The following is a 15049-nucleotide window of genomic DNA, read 5'->3' as shown; positions in this document are numbered from 1 at the left end:
GAAGTTACAGTGGGCCACAGAGGGGGAAGGGCTGCTCCAGGATGTTTAATTCTCAGCAGGAGCTGCAGGATTGAGGGGGTGGGAGCTACAGCCAGCATCTGCCTGTCTTCCCTCCACCAGCAGTCTGGGAGATTTTGCAACCTCCTGGCCTCTATCAGCAGGGGCCCAGGGAGAGTAGATAAGCGACTCAGAAGGATGCAGTGGTCACATAGCTGCAGAATTCTTATTTTTCCCACATACTTGATTGACATGATCCACAAGGCCCTGGGGAAAGGCCTTCATCGGCTCTTTGGTAGGGCTTTTACTGGAGCAGGGGAGGGAGACTGGGGTCCTTGGGTAGCCCCTCTCTTAAGGGGACTGGAAGGAGAGATTTAGACTCACAGCAGCCTTTCAGACTTGCCATACTAGGATGAGAGTGGGGGATGTGAACTGGCTCTTTGCATTTTCTTCTTTCTGGGTCCCTCTCCTCTATCCTAAGAAGAGATACTTCTAAGGCTGTCTGAAGGTCACTGGCAGAGGAAAGGAAGCCCAGAGACTTTTTAAGGGTAGCAGAAGAGAAGCAAAGGGGACAAAATGCTTCTGCCTCTCTTGACTCAGCCCTGGGTGAGCACAGCTCCCTTAACTTACTACAGGCTATGAAGTCACTGTGGGACTCTCCCCTAGGACTCAGCTTCCACTTCTTATGCTCCTTGATCAAGGCCATCTTTCTCTTCCCACCGTGTTTCCCAAGTAGACCTCAAGTTAGTTTTATTGTTAGTTTTCTACAACTACTTTGTGATTTGAACAGTCCCAATGAGTCCCAGACAATGGGCCAGACACCTGATGAAGAGAACCCATAGATCCCATCCAAGTACAGGAAACAAACCATCATTGCATTTCCATTCCATGCTGGCCCCATGCATGTGGAAAATGTTCATGTCAATTCACTTTTTAATGTTGCCATCAGCTCTGGAAAGTGGCTGTTTGTATCTGTACTATCCCTACTTGCACATTTCGGTTTTTTGTTTTTGGTGATTGTGGGACTTGAACTCAGCCTAGGCACTGTCCCCGAGCCTCTTTGTGCTCAAGGTTAGGGCTCTATCAATTGAGTCACAGTGCCACTTCTGATTTTTGAGTGGTTAATTGGAGATAAGAGTCTCATGTGGACCTTTCTGACTGGGCCAGCTTCAAACCATGATCCTCACAGATCTTAGCCTGCTGAATAGCTAGGATTACAGGCCTGAGCCAGCTTTGGGAACCATTTCTTCCATGTCTTCAAATCCTCAGCCATCCCTAGCATCTTCAGGATAAAATCTAGGCTCATTCTACCCACCTTTCCTACACCATGCCACCCTGGTTCCATGGATAGACTGTCCTTATGTGGTAGTGTCAAGGCCCAGAGTGCTTCCCTCCTGCCTCCTCCTACTTCCCAGGCTAGTCTTAAGCAGTGTTTAAGGAGGCATTCACCTCAGGCCTCGCCCTACACTTGCACACTTGCATGGTCCAGTGAGAGGACATACCTCCTTAAATGTTGCCCTAAATGCTTCTACTGCCTCATCCTGGCTCTGTCCCCAAAGTTCTTAGGCCAACTCTATGGACCTCTTCCTCCTCCAAAGTCCAAAGCCCTCCCTGGTGGCTCCTTCCTCTGGATGGCATCAATACTTTGTGTCTTGATTCCTTGCATGTATGTCCAATGACACAGGGCTGAGACTGCTTTTCTCCTGTCCCTGCCTTACACCAACACAGCTTGGATTCTACACCTCCCATCAGTCCCCTCGGTTCTCATCCAATTGCTATCAGCATGGAGATTCTAATTCCTCTTTTAGACAAACATTATATGTCATTAAAGTTATGTTTCCACGTGGGTGATTTCTGCCATAACCTAAGTATAAGAAGAGACTTCCTAACTAAAACTAAAAATCTAGAGATAAGGTAAAATCAAATAATTTGACAATACAAAATATTTTTCATTGTACAACTAGCCTCATAAGTAAGGTCAAAGGTAATTGATGCATTGGGAGAAAATATTTGCCACATACGTTGTAGAAAAAAAAGGGTTAATGCCAGTTGTATAGAAAAGACTCCAGGTGTCTGTGCCTGTAATCCTCGCTACTAGGGAATCTGCGATCTGAGAATCAAGGTTTGAAGCAAGTCAAGGCAGACAAAAGTTAATGTCTTTTATTTCACTTAACCAGCAAAAAGCCAGAAGTGGAGGTAGAGCACCAGCTGCAAGAAAAATACCCAAGCCAGAGCACAAGGATCTGAGTTCAAGCCCTAGTACCAGAACACACAAAACAAACAAACAAACAATCTCTTAAAATTGAGGTATAAGGAACTACAATCCCAATAGGAATAGCAAAAACAAAAACCCCCAGAAATTTCACAAGAAGATACTAAAAATATTTCTTAGCTGTGTGAAAAGCTCAAGTTTTATTCATCCTAAGAGAAATGAAAATTAAAATTACATTGGTATACCTTTTCATGTCCACAAGATTGGCAGAACTTCCACAAGTGGACAGTACCCTCTGTTGGCAAAGTTGTGGGTAAACAGGCAGGAATGCAGACTGCCACAGCCCTGAGTAAGGGACCTGGTAACAACTGACAAAACCACCCGTGTGCTCTTTCACTCCACAATCCCACTCTCAGCAATTTTATCCAAGGTACACTTCTAAGCAGAAGAAGCAATGTACAATCATTACAGCATTATCGGAAATTGAAAATATAGGTTGTCATAGAACAAGAGTTGAATAAACTGGTATACAAATGTGATGGAGTATTATGTGGCTATGCAAAAGAGCAATGAAGCACTTTATAAACTTCTATGATGTAAGATACTACAGAATATATTAAATGTAAAAATCATACCTTTTCTGTAAGGAAGGGAAGATAAGGAAATCTTTTGTTTATTTTTACAAGAAGCACAAGTATAAGCAGAAATGTAATATTAGCTGGTTATTCTTAAGGGGGAAGGAGACATAGGAAAAGGTGTCATGTCTTTAAGTATACCTTTTTGTATACTTTGACCTTTGAAATTAGGTTCTGCATATTTAAAAAATTAAATCAAAGCCGGGTGCTGGTGGCTCACGCCTGTAATCCTAGCTACTCAGGAGGCTGAGATCTGAGGATCGCGGTTCAAAGCCAGCCCAGGCAGGAGAGACCGTGAGACTCCTATCTCCAATAAACCACCAGAAAACCAGAAGTGGTGCTGTAGCTCAAGTGGTAGAGCGCTCGCCTTGAGCTGAAGAGCTGAGGGACAGCGCCCAGGCCCAGAGTTCAAACCCCATGACCGACCAAAAAAAAAAATCAAATAAGAAAGAATAGGAATGAAAATTCCTTAAACTAAAAGCAAACTGAAAAAAAAATGAACTTAATGATATTCTAAATAAATACTACCACTAAGCTAAAGGGCAAAGAGGAGAGGGAACAAGTGGAAGAGAAGGAAGAGGAGGAAAATGAGGAAGACAAGGAGGAGAAGGAGGAGGAAGAGGACTAAACAAAGCAATTCATGATCACAGCAGGATGAGGTAGAGGGAGGGTGAGGTGAAGGAAGGTAGTTGTAGTGGTCTCAGAGAAACAATTCACTATGAATTGATGAAATGAAGGAGCAAGTGAATGAGTGAATGAATGTGTTGATGAGCTGGGGTTCCAAGCTTCACCATGGGCCTATGAAATTGATTGGAGTTGGACAGATGCACACTATTTCTAAACTAGGAATACATAAAGGCATATGGAGGTATATATGTGATTGTATATTCACATTTATGTGTGCATACATGTGCATGTTTATAATATGTATGAACAATACATGAATGTTTAAGTGTATAAACATGCATATGCTTCTTAGAGCTGTTATTTGAAAGGCCCAAGAAGCACAGACACCCAGAAGCACTGAACACACATGACACTCAGATTTTGGTATCTAATCCCATTGGCCAGAAAGAGGAAATAGAGCTCCTGAGAGGAGTGACTGACTCCAGGGCTAGTACAGAGGAGATACAAGATGGCCTGGAACCCCTTCATAGGTGGGAAAGAATAGGTGGGGGGAGGGGGTGTCCTCTTTGATAAGGTTGTTCTTCCATGTTCCTAGCCAAAAAAAGCTGTGATCTTTAATGAACAGGCAGTGTGTGTGTGTGTGTGTGTGTGTGTGTGTGTGTGTGTGTGTGTGTGTGTGTGTGTGTGTGTGTGTGTGTGTGTGTGTGTGTGTCTTTTTCTTTGGGCTGACACATTCTTGAGAAATGAGAAATGGGACCTCAGGTCAGACCTGCCCTGATAAGGACTCTAGGCCTGCCCAATGGGTGTCATGGTTTGGGGACAGAGTGCTGAGCCACTCTCCACTCTGTGAGGCACCACTGTTCAGCCAGCCAGCCAGCTGGGGTGCCCCCTTCAGTGGAAATGAGAGGAAGCGAGAAAGGTTGAGAGATCATAGCTCAGGCAAGGTGGCCCCTCACCTCACCCTCTCTGCCCCTGCTTTCAGCACCCCTTCAATCTAGGGTGGACAAGCTCCCCTTTTTAATCTCTCTGGGTGCTACATTGAGTCTCATAAGTACCCCCACATCACACTGGCTTTTTGGGCTCAGCTCACTTCTGGGACACCTATGGAGGGCGTAGTGCCCTTCTCCTGGGAATGGTTTGGATTGTCTGTGCATGAGACCCTGTTGTCTGGCCTGCTCCGTGAGGGGTGTCTACCTTGAAGCTGAGCTCAGCCAAACAAAAGCTAGGGCTGCCACTGACAGCCTCTCTTTGGGGTGCACTGCTTCCTGTCCCTACTTTATTTCATCTGTTCACAAGTAACTGTTCGCCGAGAAGCAGTACAAGAAGGGAATTAAAAGAGGGAAAAGTTGGTGGGGAAATGCCTTTCTTCTTGGCTAAACCTTTTGTTAGGAACTCTTCAGGAGCCTAATTCAACAAGAACATGTGGTAGAGCCTGTTCTTCAAAATTAGTTCTGAGAGACACTTGGGGCTCTTTATTATTCATTCTTTTAAAAATATTAGCTAATGTTGGTCACATAGTCACAGCAGGCCTGGCAACCTCTCTGATGCATTGTCTACTTGAAAGTGGAGAAGGCCTTTCATGAGTGACCTCTGTCAAGTCCATTTCGTCTACACCGTTGTGTCAGCAACACTGGCAAGCTCAGAACAAAGCAGCAGAGCAAACACAGTGCCAGGACTCACAAGCTAGGCCATCTTTGCCTCTGGCTTCCTGGTACTGGAACCTCTGAATGTGGCCCTGGAACAGCTCAGAAGGCCCATCTGGTATAGGAGATGGGGGGGAGGATATGGGAGTGTGTTTCCCTGAACCTGACTTAGAAGTGGGCAGACAGGATGAGGATTAGAGACCTTGAGGCTTAAAATTCCAAACTGCCTCCCCATCTTGCCCTTTATCTCTAGAAGGAGCAACACAAGGTGACCAAGTTCCTGCTCTCCAGTAGGAAGACATCACTTTCATCACTAGAGCTCTAGCATCACCCAGAGGTGTTATAGTGGCATTTTATTCATGCCAGGGGAAGATTCTAAGGTTCTTAAGATTGACCTGCTCTTTGAGGCCTGTGGGCGGGACCCCAGGTCCTAGATAAGAAGGGTTTCCTAAATGTACTCATTACCTTGCTCATGTAACTGTAACCCCTCTATACAGTATTTTCACAATTAAAAAAACTTATTAAAATAAAAGAGCTGAGAATGGTTAAGCAGGGACTGGGCCTTGAGGCCTGTGTCTCAGAGTGAATGAATGCATGTCTCCAGTTAGCTGCAGGCCTTTGGGAAGACAAAGATTCCCAGGCTGGGATTATAAGGGGGCCTTACAGGAGAGGTGAGGGGTGACAAATGGTTAGGCTTAGAGAAGGAAAGAGAACTGAGAAGGGTGTGGAGGAACATGGATAAAAGGCTCAAGGCCAGGGTGTCGGGACCAAGCATCAAAGGTGAGGTACAAGTGAAGACCCTTCTTCCTTCCTTCCATTTCCTTGAACAACCCTAAATTCAGCATTAATCTCCCAAGACTGATCTTGTTGATACATGTTGATTTCCTGCACACCTGTTCGAGGTTCCGATGAAAATGTATTATCTAACCACTCCATTCCACTGGTGATTACCATGGCAATCAGGCATGCTCACCAGCAAGGCACTCTCCTCTTGAAAAGATTTGGCAGATAGATGCTTTCAGGTCACTTATAAGCTGGGGGGGGGGGATGTGGAGTGAGGGATAGAGTCCTTGCCTGGAGAAGTCCTTGCAGGCAGCACTTCTCCAAGATGGGCTTCCTGCGGGGGGGGGGCTCTTTAGGAAGATGGGGGGGGGGTCAGATGAAGAAATAAGTCCAGGAGGAAGCCTTGGTACTTTATACCACACCTGGGGACAGCTTTGCAGGACCCTACATCACCAATCCCCCAAGTTCTACCCAGGGGTATAACCAGCTGAACAAGCCCTAGGATTACCACAAGGATGCTATCATTATGGCTTGGAGTCATGATGCCATCTACCTTAAATATTAAAGAGCTCCCAGCAGGCTGCTTGGCCTCAGCCCACCTGTACTATCTACTGGCTATGTGACTGTGGCAAGTCATATAACCTCTCTGTTTCTCTTCACTCCTAAAAGACATATAAAGGGTTGGGATAGTGGTGCTTATAAAGGTCAAGCACTGATCCCCTGAGTCACACCTCCATTGTCATAGGGAAGGAGCTGAAGCCAGGGTGGACTTCAACTCAACTGGGCTTGCTCTCTGATGCTGATTCTCAGGAAGCTACCTATTGGTACTGGAGTGCAAAAGACCAAGCAACACATGGAGAAGAGTCCTCAAAGGACACCTGGAAGACCTTCCTGGGATTTGGCAGAGCGTCTCTGCTCTGTGGCTGGAGACAGGAAGGACAGAGATCTCCTGAGTTCTGTGCACATCTCCTTCTCCCTGTGTCCCCAGCTACCCACCCTTAACCAGGAGGAGACGAGGCCTCAAGAGGTCAGAGGTACAAGATAACAATGGTGGACAGATCCTCTTTCAGCTCCCTTGCGAGGATGCCAGAGTGCTTCTGGTGGTCCTGCTCAGTGGCTGGGGATAGGAAGGACCGAGGGGACTGTCCAAACTAAGCCTGGTTCATCTTCTGTCCCATCTGCAGACCTGGAAGCTGAGCTGAGGGTTGAAGCTGCTCAGGACTCCAACCACCCCCTCCTAAAAGACAGAAAGGTCCACTGAGATGGGCAGCCTCTCACGATGGTCATATGTGCTGGATCTTGTCTAAAAAGTGCAGCCACCATAAGGACAGCGATGGATACACCCTTTTCATATAATGATGCTAGTCATTACGGCATTGTTTTACATTGCCACAGACTTGGAATCAGGCAAAGTGGGCCAGGAGCCGCTGCAGGCTCTGTATTACAGACCTTGCCCACCGGAGGCAGTGACAGGCCATTATTCTGTGTCCTGCAAACTCTGCAGCGATAAAGAAACTACGCCAATTTGATCCTTTATCTGGTTGAGGAAAGATATTATTTCAATCAAGATAATAATTCTATTTCTCCTGCGGAAATGAGATTTTTTTTCCAGACTGCATGGGGTGCCGCCAAAATCCTTCTTGGGGCTGGAACAGGTCAAGCAGGAGTGAGAGGATTTCTTCTAACATGGAAGACTGAAAGCAGGAGCTCATTTGCAAGAGGAAACATATGTAGGATACTAAATAAGTTCTCTTTGGAAATTTCTAGGCATTAGACCAAATCTATGAAACCAAAATGTGGAAGCTATGTGTACAATGTGAGCTGGGATCAAGTAAATGCATGACCTATAAAGGCAAGCATGACAGGCAAGGCTCGTGGGCTAGCTCCAACTATAACAGAACCTTAGAAGTGTTCTAAGGTGGGGACAGGGGGACTAAGGTTCAAAGCCAGCCCAGGCAAAAAGTTAGAAAAATCCTGTCTCGTACAACAACAATGTGGTGGTATAATCCCAGATATTTGGGAGGTAGAGATAGGAGACTCATGGTCTTAGGCCAGCTCTGGGCAAAATGCTTGAGATTTTACTGGAAAAATAAAGTGAAAAAGGACTTGAGGGTATGGCTCAATCTGTATGGCACCTCTCTAGGAAGTTTGAGACCCTGAGTTCAAACCTTATTACCTCAAAAAGAAGAAGAAGAAGAAAGAAAGAAGAAGAAAGAAAGAAGAAGAAAGAAAGAAGAAGAAGAAGAAGAAGAAGAAGAAGAAGAAGAAGAAGAAGAAGAAGAAGAAGAAGAAGAAGAAGAAGAAGAAGAAGAGGAAGAAGAAGAGGAAGAAGAGGAAGAAGAAGAGGAAGAAGAAGAGGAAGGAGGAGGAGGAGAAGGAGGAGGAGGAGGAGGAGGAGGAGGAGGAGGAGGAGGAGGAGGAGGAGGTCATTTTGCTGATAAACTTCACTTTAAAAATACAAATCAACAAGCAACAACAACAACAAATTCCACTACCTACAACAGGGCACTTCCCAGGAAGGAATCCCATGTCTCCAAATTGTACTCAAATCATGTAATCTAAGGAAACCACAGGAACAATTCACAACAACAGTAGAACAACACAGTAGAACTCAATGCACTCTTAAACAGAAATAAATAATAAGGAGTTCCAAGGGCCAAAATGTAGTGTTTTCAAACATGTGTGGTGGCTTATTTTAACTTATTTGTGCTGGTATTGGGGCTTGAACTCAGGACCTAGGCTCTGGTCCCTGAGTTTTTTTTTGATCAAGGTTAGCAATCTGCTACATAAGCCATAGCTCTGCCTCTGGCTTTTTGGTGGTTAACTAGAGTTAAGAGTCTCATGGATTTTCTTGCCTGGGTTGTCTTTGAACCTCTGTCCTCAAGATCTCAGCTCCTTAGTAGCTAGGATTACAAGAATGAGTCACTGGCACCTAGTGTGATTGGTTTTAAATAATAATCATTGTATATGATTAGAAATAATTATTTGCAGTCCTATCATTTGTTTGTTCAGTAACTAAGGAATTTGGAAATGTTTGAGAAGTTTTTATGCATTCTGAACATTCCACTGAGAGCTCACTCAGGCTCTGAATTGTTCTCCCTCCAAAGAAGAGGCCTATTTCAGCCCAGCTCCTTCCAGAGCCCCAACAGCAGACTCTGCGGGCTGAGAAAGGAGCATCTTTCTCAGTATGTCATCAGACGGTGCCTAAACCACAAAGATGTTTTTGTACTTAAACTTTTGGTAGCTAGTACAAAACTTTGGTAACACTGGGCATCTCTAATGATGGGAAGGAGATGATGATGATGATGATGATGATGATGATGGTGATGTAGTTGTACAATTTCACAAGTCAGGTTATAAGTGTAATGCTTCTTGATCAATGTCACCCCTTCTGTTTTTTAATTGTTTGTTTAAATGAGTAGACTTTTTGTTTTGTTGTTGCTGGTCATGGGGCCTAGATTCAGGGCATGGGCGCTGTCCCTGAACTCTTTTGTTTGATGCTAGCACTCTACCACGTTGAGCCAGAGTGCCACTTCTGATTTTTGAGTGGTTAACTGGATATTAGAGTCTCATGGGGACTTTTCTGCCCAGGCTGGCTTTGAACCATGATTTTCAGATCTCAGCCTCCTGAGTAGCTAGGATTATAGGTGTGTGAGCCACCAGAGCCTGGCTGCTGAGTAGACTCTTTATAGGAGACCTTTCGATATTTTCAAATAAAAAGGCCATGAGACAGTATTACCTTTTTTGTTGGTGGTGGTTGTGGTGGAGCTTGAACTCAGGGCCTAGGCACTGTCCTGAACTTTATTGTTCAAAGTTAGCATTCTACCACCTGGAGCCACAGCGCCACTTCCAGTTTTCTGGGGGTTAATTGAAGATGAGTCTCATGGACTTTCCTGTGCCAGCTGGCTTCAAATCAAGATCCTCAGATCTCAGCCTCCTGAGTAGCTAGGATTGTAGGTATGAGCCTCAGGTGCTCATCAGAGTAACTGTATTACCTTTTAAAATCAAAATTTCAGTCAAAAAAGCACACAGTAAAAACAGAGCTTGGCATTATAGATTTCTATTTTAATACTTACATCCTTAACTAGCAAATTTCACTGTAATGAATATTACTGCCACCAGGTCAGGTGAACCTGACATGTGCCATTAGCATGACAGCAAACAAAGGCCCTGCCCAGGTCTCCTGTACCTGACAGAGCGCCTCTTTCCAGGCTGCTAGGAGTGTGGTATATGGTTTTCACCTGAACCCCTTGCTCTTGATTGAAGTGATGTTGTGAAAGTGGCACCACTAGTAAGAGTCTGGGGTGGCTGACCTTTGTTTCTGAACCAGACATCATAGCCATGCACTTTGTGGAGCCAAAACTCTCTCTGAGCATACATCCTTACTCAGTATCTCCCTCCCTCTCCTCCTTCCTGTCTCCCTGACCAGAGCTCTCTTTGAATACCGATGGAAAATAACTGAAACTAGACATACTCATTTCCTCCTTGACAGCCACATCCTAGAAAATGATCAGAACTGCCCTTGCTGCCGGTCTCCCTGAATCATCCCCACTCCCCAAACATACCCTGTGGTTTTAAAAGAAATGGCCGGTGATGGAGGGCCATACCAGGTATAGACACATTGCTGACACAGATACTGTTAAAACTCCCTATCTTGTGACTACTTTCCACCTCCATCTTTGCAAAAAGAGCTCCTTTCCCTGTTCCTATTCTGTCCCCCACCATGCAAAACAAATCAGCCCTGACGTCTACCCATCTCCCTTTTCTGCCTGATAAAAAGGGACCCTAGTTGTAAAGAGGGTCACTTTCTCTTCATCTGGGTTGAAGGAGACTTGGTTGCCCTTCCCAGTTTTTCTTCCTAAATAAAGCCTGTTGGTTTGTTGAGTTTGCCTTTCTGCTCATTTTCTTTCCTTGCCAGCACCTCCCATGTTTCATGGCAGAGAGTGGTCTCTGGTGTCAGAAACACACAAAGCCTTCTGCTTTGGGGAAACAATCACAACCACCTTCCTATCCTGTGGAAGATCATCAGACTGACATATAACCCAGGAAAGCATTGAGAATTCCAACAGTGGGAACCTGAGGGACCCCTGGATAATCAGTCTGCTTCCCTTCCCAAGTGAGTAGGGGTAGCGCCAGCCCTAGAAGGGCTTGCTCCATAATCTAAGAGTAAGATCCAGTCAGGAGCAGTGCAAAGTCAGTGTGAATGTTTGAGCTCAGTTACTCAAAGAACTTAAGTGATTAGAGTCCAACCTCAGTTTACTACAAAATGGAAATCTCCAGATTCTATGAGGCAAGACTGTCAAGTATGCTGTAAGGTGATAATGCTACATATACACCAGTTAATACAATTGGGTCTAGAACTTGTCAGCCTTTTCTCACTGGGGCTGGACACTGTCCCTGAGCTTTTATACCAAAGGCTAGTAGTACTCTACCACTTGAGCCACAGCCCTACTTCCGGTCAGCTTTTTGTTGGTTAGAGATAAGAATCTCACAGATTTTTTCCCACACAGGCTGACCTAGATTTTCAGAGCTCAGCCTCCTTGGTAACTAATACCCAATTAATCCTTATTAAATAAATAAATTCCAGCTTCCCCTCAACCTGGCACCACAGCTCTAGAGAAGAGTAAGTGGGCAGTTGGTATGGCAGTCCAATTGGACTCAGGGTATATCCCCACTGGTTTCATAGGAGCTGGTGGCTCTCCAGTGCTGCTGTCTACAGTACACAAGTACTGATGTCAAAGTCAATCTCATGTTTGGTGAAGAATCCATGCGACCTTTTTCACTGATGGAACAAGAAACTGGCAGAAACTTATTTTTCTTCATACAGATGCATGCTGTTTCTTTCTAGCTGGGCCATTCATGTTGTTATTATAAGCTCTTCCGCAACTTGCCCAATCCCACCAATACCTTTCCTCACCTGTAGACCCTGGCCTTTCTAAACTCCCCTTCAGGGCCTTTGCCTTACTCCTGCCTCTTAGGAAAGGCCTCCCTTTTCCTTTCAAGTCTTTCCTTTTCTGAAATGTTCCCTAATAATTCCCCAACACCAGTTTTTCTGGCCTGTGCCACTGGAGTCATAGCTAACCCTATGCATCTTTCCAGAAAGCTCTTTAATCGTCTCTTGTGCAGATTATCTTCTCTTTGCACACAGGGCTGAGAGCCCTTCCAAAGTGAAGCCCGGGCCTTCTGTATCTCAGGGTTTGCTCAAGACCTGTGGGTCATGCCTGACCCTGGTGATTAATGAGCTTCTCAGACAGATGACAGCATCGGTATGTATAATTGTTCTGAGTTTAACACATGGTTAACTGGCCTCAATGAGAATTTACTGATCTAAATCAAGCCAATCTAGTGGCAAACAGAACTGCACAAATGCACATCTCTCTGTTCCCAGAAAAATCCCTGCTCTGTCCCTCACCAATTCACAGGCCAAGAGGGTAGCTCTCTTTTTGCCAAGCCAGTGAGAATGTTCTCCACTTCGAAGCAGGACTGGAACATGGTCACATGTTCCTTCAGCATGATGTTTTATATGCCTGGGTTAGCCCCACCCACCTCCTAGAAGAACCCAGAGTCAGTCCACCCAAGACCTATCAGGGAATCTGCCCACTTTCCAGGAACATTGTTAAGCCACAGAATTTGACAACTAAAACTCATACTCACAAGCACCCACGCCTTACTCTTCAATTTTAAGCCACTGGTTTTCCTGTAAACCTGTTCATTTCCTGCAAAAAGAAGAAAGGGATGGAGAAGCATATTAGCATCTGCTCTGGGTATCTCTCCTTCAGCGCTTTCCTGGCCGACCTTGGGCTTCTGCAACTTGTCTCCATTCTCCCTTGTAGCAGCACCTCCCCCACCCTTCCCTGGGAACATAGTGTTGAGTGGGTGCCCCCACCCTGCAGGCCTGTGGTCTCAGCCCACGCTGCTGCCTCCCACTCCCGGCGCCCTGCCAGTCTCAGATTGACCACTGCCTCCAATTCCCTGAAGGCGCTGGGCTTCTTCCCACTCCCAAGCCAGCCAGGCCTCCACTTCTGTAGCATGGGGTTGCCTAGCAACCATGCGCGCTCAGCTCTGAAGGCCCTCCTAAATTGGACCTCACAGCACAGGGCATCTCCTTGTACAGCTGCCTGCATCTTAACAATCTGCCTGTGAATAATAACACAATGGTAATTGCATTCATGGACCCCCAAACTACGTTTAAATAATGTTCAAGAGCTGACACAAACCAACAAAGGCCAGAAAATGCATTGCGGAGGTTGACTGTGAGGCCAGGCGGGAACGCTTGGCGCGGGAGGGAGTTGACACCGAAGACTTGAGTTAATGACAATGCCAACCTGAACTGCGAATTCTCCTGCCTGCCGCCTGAACATGTCACTGCTTTAATGTGTTGTAATGTGAGTTTCGGCAATTAACACCTAGAGGTAGTGATGCTTCAAGACAGGATACCCTTTGGTTCTGCCCCTGTGTATGGACATTTTCTGGAAGGGGTGGGGAGGTGAAGAAACTCGGACAGGAGACTGTGCCTGTGCTTTCCCCGGCTTTTACAATCATGGCTAAATCTATTTTAGAAGGTGAGGGAAAGAACTTAGTAAGCAAGAGCACAAAGCACTTGCTTCTTCAGTGAGGGACAAATGTGACATGACTGATGGGTTTGGGGATGAGAAATGAAGGCACAGCCATGACAGTAGCTCGTGGTGGTATGGGACAAGCGTCTGCACCCTGTGGCCCTGGGAGGGTTGGGAGAATGGGAGCTTACAGCTCCATTCTGGTTGAAAGCACCTTAGGCAGGCACAACATAAGCCAAGTCAAGTCTGTTCCTAATGGGGTGACTACAGGGGAGCCACCAGGTCAGTCCTGAAATACCTTTTATTTTTCCACTTATAAACCTTAAAAAAATTCTTGAATAGATATTTTCACACCAAGGTTCCTAACAGCTGTATTCACAATAGCCAAAAGGCTGAGGTAACCCAAGTGCCATCAGCAATTAAGTAGATAAATAAAACAATGTCCATGTACAAAGGAGTAGCATTTGGTCTTAAAACAAAGAAAATTCTCATATGTCCAACAACATGGACAAATGTCAAGGACACCATGCTAAGTCACAGAAAAGATAAGTGCTGCATGATTCCACTTTGATGAGGTCCAAAGTGTAGTTAATTTCATAGAGACAGGAAGTAGAAGGTGGTTAGCAAGGGTGGGGGGGGGGTTTGGAAAGCAGAGTTAGTATCTGAGTAGGGAAGGTGGAAAGGTTCTGGAAATGGGTGGTCGTGATGTTTTGCATGGCAATGTGAATATACTTCATGCCATAGAATCACACATTCAAAAATGATTGAATAAACTAGTATATGTCTAGAATAATCTTACCAGACAAGCAGAAAAGGTCAAAAGCTATGTATATATGAACATATAAGATGATGCTAAGGGAAATGAACCTCAAGATATGGACAGAAGAGGTTTTTTTTGTTGCTGTTGTTTTTAATGTGCTATGTGATTTTTTTGTTTCTTTTGTATGTTCTTCCTCCTATGATATAAACCTCTGTAGTCACTGTATTTGATTCGGTGTCCTGCATCTTGCATATACATTTTTCTAATTTAAGGAGGGGAAGGGAAATCACAAAATACTGAAACAAGGATACAGGTTGACCTATTGTAACAATGAGATGTACAAGACACTATGTTGAAAATGAACTCTACAACTTCAGGGGGTGGGGAGAGAGAGGAGTTGGAGAGGTGGGGAGGGAATGGATAGTAGGCAAAAACAAAGGAGGGGTAACAATAGGAAATGTACTCATTACTTACTCATGTAATTGTAAACCCTCTGTACAATATCTTTCAATAAAAATATAAAAAATCAAAAAGATGGAATATATGTGTGTATATATATCATTTCAATTTTTATTACTTTTTAATAGCTATTGTATAGCTGATGTAAAGAGGGGTTACAGTTACATAAGTCACGTAATATTTCTTTTTGAACTGTGTCACGGCTTCCCTCACTTTCTCCCAGTTTTTCCCTCCCGATCCAACCTCACAAGTTGTATTCATTTCAACATAGTGTCTAGTGAGTACCACTGCTGCATTTGTTCACCCTTTGATCTACCATTTCTGTGAACTATTTCTATTTTTTAAAATTTAAATTTAAAAATTTAAAAGTCATCACT

General features: G+C 44.8%; 1 protein-coding gene across 4 annotated transcripts in view; it reads right to left on the bottom strand.

The window, feature by feature from the left end:
- Zbtb7c (zinc finger and BTB domain containing 7C) overlaps positions 1–15049 on the bottom strand; it is a 283578-nt gene that overhangs the window by 111342 nt on the left and 157187 nt on the right. For all 4 annotated transcript variants that reach the window (XM_070029190.1, XM_070029193.1, XM_070029192.1 and 1 more), the window contains one exon: positions 12552–12613. The gene's annotated coding sequence lies outside the window, so the exon portion shown is untranslated. The remainder of the gene's footprint in view (positions 1–12551; positions 12614–15049) is intronic.

Source organism: Dipodomys merriami, unplaced genomic scaffold (genome assembly GCF_024711535.1).
Source record: "Dipodomys merriami isolate MVZ:Mamm:240054 unplaced genomic scaffold, mDipMer1.0.p SCAF_2, whole genome shotgun sequence".
NCBI classification, from domain to species: domain Eukaryota; kingdom Metazoa; phylum Chordata; class Mammalia; order Rodentia; family Heteromyidae; genus Dipodomys; species Dipodomys merriami.
The sequence above is the reverse complement of the archived record's forward strand: the minus strand, read 5'-3'. Positions and strand labels throughout refer to the sequence as shown.